The sequence below is a fragment of the Phascolarctos cinereus genome, unplaced genomic scaffold, assembly GCF_003287225.1.
Source record: "Phascolarctos cinereus isolate Bilbo 61053 unplaced genomic scaffold, phaCin_HiC Scaffold_1;HRSCAF=81, whole genome shotgun sequence".
In the NCBI taxonomy this organism is placed as follows: Eukaryota; Metazoa; Chordata; class Mammalia; order Diprotodontia; family Phascolarctidae; genus Phascolarctos; species Phascolarctos cinereus.
In genome coordinates this window covers 213,365,484-213,372,012 of record NW_027555514.1, presented here as the reverse complement: position 1 = coordinate 213,372,012, position 6,529 = coordinate 213,365,484, and positions in this window count along the sequence as shown.

Here is a 6,529-nt window from a genome sequence, read left to right as displayed (position 1 = left end):
GTCATAAGACTTTAGATATCCAATGGTCATCCTAGAAACGTATCCAGAACATCTGTGGTTGACCACAGAGTCTTCACTGAGATCTAAGGAAAAACTTGACCCACTAGGGAAAGGCAGCTTAAAGATTTTACAAGGATCTCAGAAGAAAGCTACAAACTACCTAAGGGAAACTTCATGAGGACTCCACAAAGGTGAAAAAGGGAGGGAAAAATCTTTGAGCCATCAAGAGCTGAGGATTACACCTCTTCAACATGTGTTCTCTAAGCTTAAGACCACTTTCCCCTGGAAAAGTATGTACTTGTAGAAGTACAAGTATGTACTTGTAGAAGAGGGCCAACCATTGTTATAATACCACCTTAGTAAATACCATTTTCTAAAAACATAATAATAATAATAACTAGCGTTTATATAGTGCTTTAATGAAATGTTATTTCATTTGATTCTCATAACAATCCTGAGAGGTAAGTGTTATCCCCATTTCACAGATAAGGAAAGTATGTCTGAGAGTTTAAGTGATTTGCCCAGGGTCACACAGCTAAAAATTATATGAGGCCAGATTTGAGTACAGGTCTGCCTGACTCTGAGTCCAGCACTCTGTCCACCTAGATGCCTACGGTACCACCTAACTGCCTAATTAAGTCTGGCTAGTTAATTGATATCAACAGCATAATTGAAGCACTCTGGTAGGATTTTCGAACTGTTGTACTAAAGAAATAACTTCGTAAGTCCCCCAGAGTTAACCCTAGAATACTGATGGTAGAAGTAGCTAGCTATTTTCTGGGGACCCAGTATGAGCGTAGAGCCTGCGTCATACACGTATATATTCTTTTTTTACTCTTTTTCTTTACTTTTTTTTTTTGAGGCAATCTGAGTTAAGTGACACCTCCAAACTTACAGGATCAGATAAATTGTTATTTTTTTATTTTTTGCTAGGCAATGGGGTTAAGTGACTTGCCCAGGGTCACACAGCTAGTAAGTGTTATGTGTCTGGGGCCGGATTTGAACTCAGGTCCTCCTGACTTCAGGGCTGGTGCTCTATCCACTGCGCCATCTAGCTGCCCCTCAGATAAATCATTATTATTAATGACCATATTCGTAAAGTGCTTGTGCAAGCCTTGAAGCACTATATAAGAACTTACTATTATTATTGTCATTGTTATCTATCTGTTTGTGCTTAGGCAGAAGTTTTCCCCCAGGCCAAAATAATAACTCCAGAAACTTGGAAAATTCTGAGTGACATGTATATACATACACACATACATAAACACCACAAGTTCATTTCTCAGACATTTTCTTTGAGGGTAATCTTGAGAGATCTTTCTGAGGTGACATTTATAATTTTTTACCTTTGAAGTCATCAAGTCCAACTATATCATTTTGCAGGTACGAAAATTAACTTGTCACACAGTTAGTAAGTGGTAGAACTGGAATTCAAACTCAGGTTCTCTCCCTCCAAAAGCAATGCTCTTGATACTGTATCATGGATCTTGGCTATACCATATATGAATCCATGTGACTTTAGACAAGTCACTTAATATCTCATCCTTGATTTCTGCACCTACATTATGGGGATAGTGTTACTTATATGAGTTCCTTCCCAAAGGAGTAATGAGAAAAGAGGTTTGTACATCCCAAGGTACTATGGAAATGGGAATTTCCATCGTTATCTTTCTTATAAGTTTTCTTTCTCTGCCTTCACTAATTGAAGCTGTATGGCACACAGGACACTTGTATATGAAAGACAGCTTGAAGTATAATAACTGACCTTGGAGTCAGAAAGACCTGGGTTCAAAATCAGTCTCTGGCAGATACTGACTGAATGACTCTAGACAAGTAGTTTAACTTCTCAGGGCCCAAGCAACTTCCTAAGACTGTAAGTTGAAAAGCAATTGCCTATTTGCATTTGTAGAGGGTCTTTCTTCACTAGGAGTGTCCTCCACTAATATATATTTTTTTAATTTTATTAATTTATTTCGATTTATCAACAATCACTTCCGTATTCTTTTGAGCTGAAAATTTTTCTCTCCCTTTCTCCCCCCCACCCTCCCCAAGACAGCACACAATCTGATATAGGCTTTACATTTACATACCCATGAAACATATTTTCACATGAGTGAAGTTGTAAGTAAAAATTAAAACCAATAGGATTTCCTCCACTAATATCACTGGTCAAAAAAAAAATGTGTAGCATATACCTTTCCTAATTTAGAAAATGTGTAAATCCTATAATTGGGAAGAGAAGGTAATGGCAAACCACTCCAGTATCTTCTCCAAGAAAACCCCAAATGGAGTCATAAAGAGCTGGACATGACAACAACAAGAATTGGCAGCTAGTATGGTGTAAGGACAAAATGAGGGACAAATTTGGAGTTCAAAGGACCTGAGCTTGAATCCCAGATCCAGTACTTAAGCTCTTGGCAACCTTCAATGAGCTATTTATTTCTCTGGGCCTCACTTTTTTTTTTATCTATAAAATGAGGAGATGGGCTAGGTGATATCTGAGATCCCTAAATCAATGATACTATTATAACATGATGTGGGTGTAGACATAGGGTTATCTTTCAATGAAAGGCTAGAAACAGTTCCAAAAAGTGCCATCACAGACAATATAATTACAAACAACATTAAGCCCATAGGCTTGTGTTATTATTAACTTTCTCTCTAGGTTCAAAGGTAGCCTATCTGGTAGGCTCTAGAATACACTCAGAAATCACTAATACTACAAAACTTTCCCTCTTTCTAATTAGCTGGCATCCTTAATTTTTACCCATTGGCTAGTTTCCTTCTCTTAGTCTTGAAACCCCAAACTCATAAGATTAGACTATTAATGACCACATAATTCAATAGCAGTATCAAATAGCCAAAAAAAAAATGCAATTAGAAGTTCAAACATTGTCCAAAAAAAGATGTTATAATATTATAATTTAGATTGAGTTGTCCTTTTCTCCCCATTCCTTCTCCCAGGCAATTTGAGAAGAACACAAAAGGAAAAATGATTGAGATTCAAACTGACGGAAATTTTCAAAGCATTATGCTCTTGGGAAAAAACCGGGTAGCCACCCCCACAAAAAAAAGTTCATTCCAGGCCAAGAGGCCAGAAAACCAGAAATATATGCCTGCACTCATGTCAATTCACCACATCTCTATGGTACCCCAACATCTCTATGATGTCAGGAGCAGGAAGTTTACCTAGTAACATACAATAGTCAGTCAGTCAGTCAGTATTTATTAAGTGCCTATAATATGCCAGGCACTGCACTAAGGGCTAGGGGTACAAAAGTTCCTGCCCTCAAGGAGCTCACAATCTAAAGGGAGAAATAACAACCAAATAAATATGGATAAATAAGATAAATAGGAAATGGGCACTAGAATGCAGAGAGGTTGGAAAAGCTTCCTGTAGAAAATAGGATTTTAGTTGGAACTTAAAGAAGCCAGAGAAGCCAAGAGGCAAAGACGAGGAAGGAAAGCATTCCAGGTACAGTGGACAGCAAGAAAAAGATCAGGACCCAAGATGTAGAGTGTCTTGTTCCAAGAATAGCAAGGAGGCCATTCCTTACATGAAGCCTTTCCTGATCTCCCTGCTCCAGCAGCTAATGTCCCCCTTCCCCTAAAAATCTAGCTTGCATTTATTTTGTTTGTATTCCTATCTACCTGTCCTGGCTTTTTATACATTACTCCAGCCAAACTAGACTTCATGGGATACTTCACACGTTGTACTCCATCTCCAATCCCTTTGCATTAGTTGCTCCTTACATCTGAAATTCACTTTTTTTTCTCCTCCATCTCTGAGAATATCCAGTTTCCTTCAAAGGTCTGCTCAAATGCTACCTACTCCCAGAGGCCTTTCCTGGTCCACATGGCTATCAGTGCCTCCCCTCCCCTGAAATTACCTTGTAGATAATAATGCGTATACATGTTGTCCCTCCCATAGCAAGTAAGTTCCTTGATGGATTTCTTTTGTAATCCTATGTATTTTATTTAAGTATTTAAAAACATTATTCTGAGAAGAGGTCCATAGACTTCACCAAACTGACAGAGGTTGCTGCTGCTTGTCCTTCATTCTCAAAGAAGACCATGACATCAGGGAGGTGATGCTATGACATGCAAGTCAACTGGATTTAAGTGACAGAGAGCTGTGCAAAGTCACCAGCTTTACCCTCTCCTCTGGAGCCATCTGGGTTCAGTGGCCAGATATGGATCAGGACTGCTGGAGATGGCCCCAGATGCAGGGGGACCTTGGCCTTTCCAAGCTAAGGTCTTTAAGAGGTCTCAGTTTGACTGAGGCAGCACCCATGCAGTGATTAAGGCTTAATAAAAAATGAGACTAGCCTTTAATAAATAAATAAAGAAAGAATAGCCTTTTTAAAAAAATACATCTGGGAGGGGAAGACTCTCAGGGTTTCTGGCCAAAACAGAAACAATTGTTATTTACATTCATTCTGAGCCAATCTGGGCCCAAACCGGGACCAAATAGGTCTTGGTCTGGGACTAGAGTGATTTGGAATTAAGGCAGGTCTTTAAGAGAAAAAAACCAAAACAACAACAACAAAAGTTTCAGTGATTAAAATTTACATTGCCTTTGGCTGCTAAGGGTGAGATACCCTATGTGGAGGGAGAAGAAAGAGAAGACACAAGGAAAGGAAGAAAGAAAGAAAGAAAGAAAGAAAGAAAGAAAGAAAGAAAGAAAGAAAGAAAGAAAGAAAGAAAGAAAGAAAGGAAGAAAGGAAGAAAGGAAGAAAGGAAGGAAGAAGGAAAGAAGGAAAGAAAGAAGGAAAGAAGAAAGAAGGAAGAAAGAAGGAAAGAAAGAAGAAAGAAAGAAAGAAAGAAAGAAAGAAAGAAAGAAAGAAAGAAAGAAGGAAGGAAGGAAGGAAGGAAGGAAGGAAGGAAGGAAGGAAGGAAGGAAAGAAAGAAAGAAAGAAAGAAAGAAAGAAAGAAAGAAAGAAAGAAAGAAAGAAAGAAAGAAAGAAAGAAAGAAAGAAAGAAAGGAAGAAAGGAAGGAAGAAGGAAAGAAGGAAAGAAAGAAGGAAAGAAAGAAAGAAAGAAGGAAAGAAAGAAGGAAAGAAAGAAAGAAAGAAAGAAAGAAAGAAAGAAAGAAAAGGAAGGAAGGAAGGAAGGAAGGAAGGAAGAGAAAGAAAGAAAGAAAGAAGAAGAAAGAAAGAAAGAAAGAAAGAAAGAAAGAAAGAAAGAAAGAAAGAAAGATAAGGAAGGGAAGGAGGGAGAGAAGAGAGGAAGGAAGGAAGGAAGGAAGGAAGGAAGGAAGGAAGGAAGGAAGGAAGGAAGGAAGGAAGGAAGGAAGGAAGGAAGGAAGGAAGGAAGGAAGAAAAAGAAAGAAGGAAAGAAGCTGTCTTACCCAACTGGAAATTCTCTACTCATTTTCTCCTCCATAGCCATCTGGGTCAGTTGCCAGATATGGATCAGGACAACTGGAGATGGCCCAGGATGCAGACCTTTCCAAGCTGCTTAAAAAGGCCAAAGGGGTCCAGGACACAAAAAGAGGTTACTCCAATCCTCTCACTTGAAGAGCCTGAGAAGATATTCCATCGTGGAAAATACCATGCACATATTACACCCCCTCCTCTCCAGTCTAACTAATGTAATTACAGCATATGGGGGGCAGCAGTCTGAGGCATTCACCTTTCAGACTTGGTGTTTACTGGTTGTAAGAGTGTGCCCCTTTTAGACCTTGAGTGATCCATTGGCATAGTTAAGAGTCAGGAAACTAGGCTGAAGATTATAGCCCATTTTTCCTTTTCTCTGTCCACTCAGTGAGTAGACAGAATGTTTAAAAACAGAAGTCAATCCTTTTAGCAATCTAGCTTAAGGAATTGAGACAGGCAGCTCTTGGGATTGCTTCTAAAAGTGTTCTGCAAGAGAGTAGAAGGGAACTTTTCTCTCTTCCCCACCGTGGGCGATGACTTCATGAAAGTGACAGCAAAATTCAGTCGAAAGTCCAGTGCCGCAGCTGCTGGGGACATCAACTGATCCCAAAGCTGGAGGGGTGATGACTACAGCCAAGTGGCAAAGGAACACACATCAGAGATGCCCCCAGTGCATCAGCATTCATCAGGGTCCAATGAAGCAGACTCCAGGGGAAACTGTGAACCCAAAGTCTGTGGAACAAGTGTGAATATCAATGCACTGCAACACAAATTACTTCTAACTGACATATGCCTCGGCTGATTGTATTCCCTACAAGTGTGCTTCAAGTGTGTAAACGCTGCATGTGTCCACTCTTGCCACTGATGCTCTGTGTAAAAGAGTATACACCAGATTTATGAGGAATATCTTTTACTGGTACTACTTTTTACTATGCCAAGCAGTCAATAAATATTTATTAAGTGCCTACTGTGTGCCAAGCACCGTTCTAAGCAATAGAAATAGAAAAAAAGAATACAAAACTCCATCCCTGCCCTCAGGGAGCTCACAGTCCAATGAGGGAGAAAACATACACATAACTATGGACAAACAAGACATATGCGGGATAAATTGGAAAAAAATCAACAGAAGGGAATGCATTAAAATTAAGGGG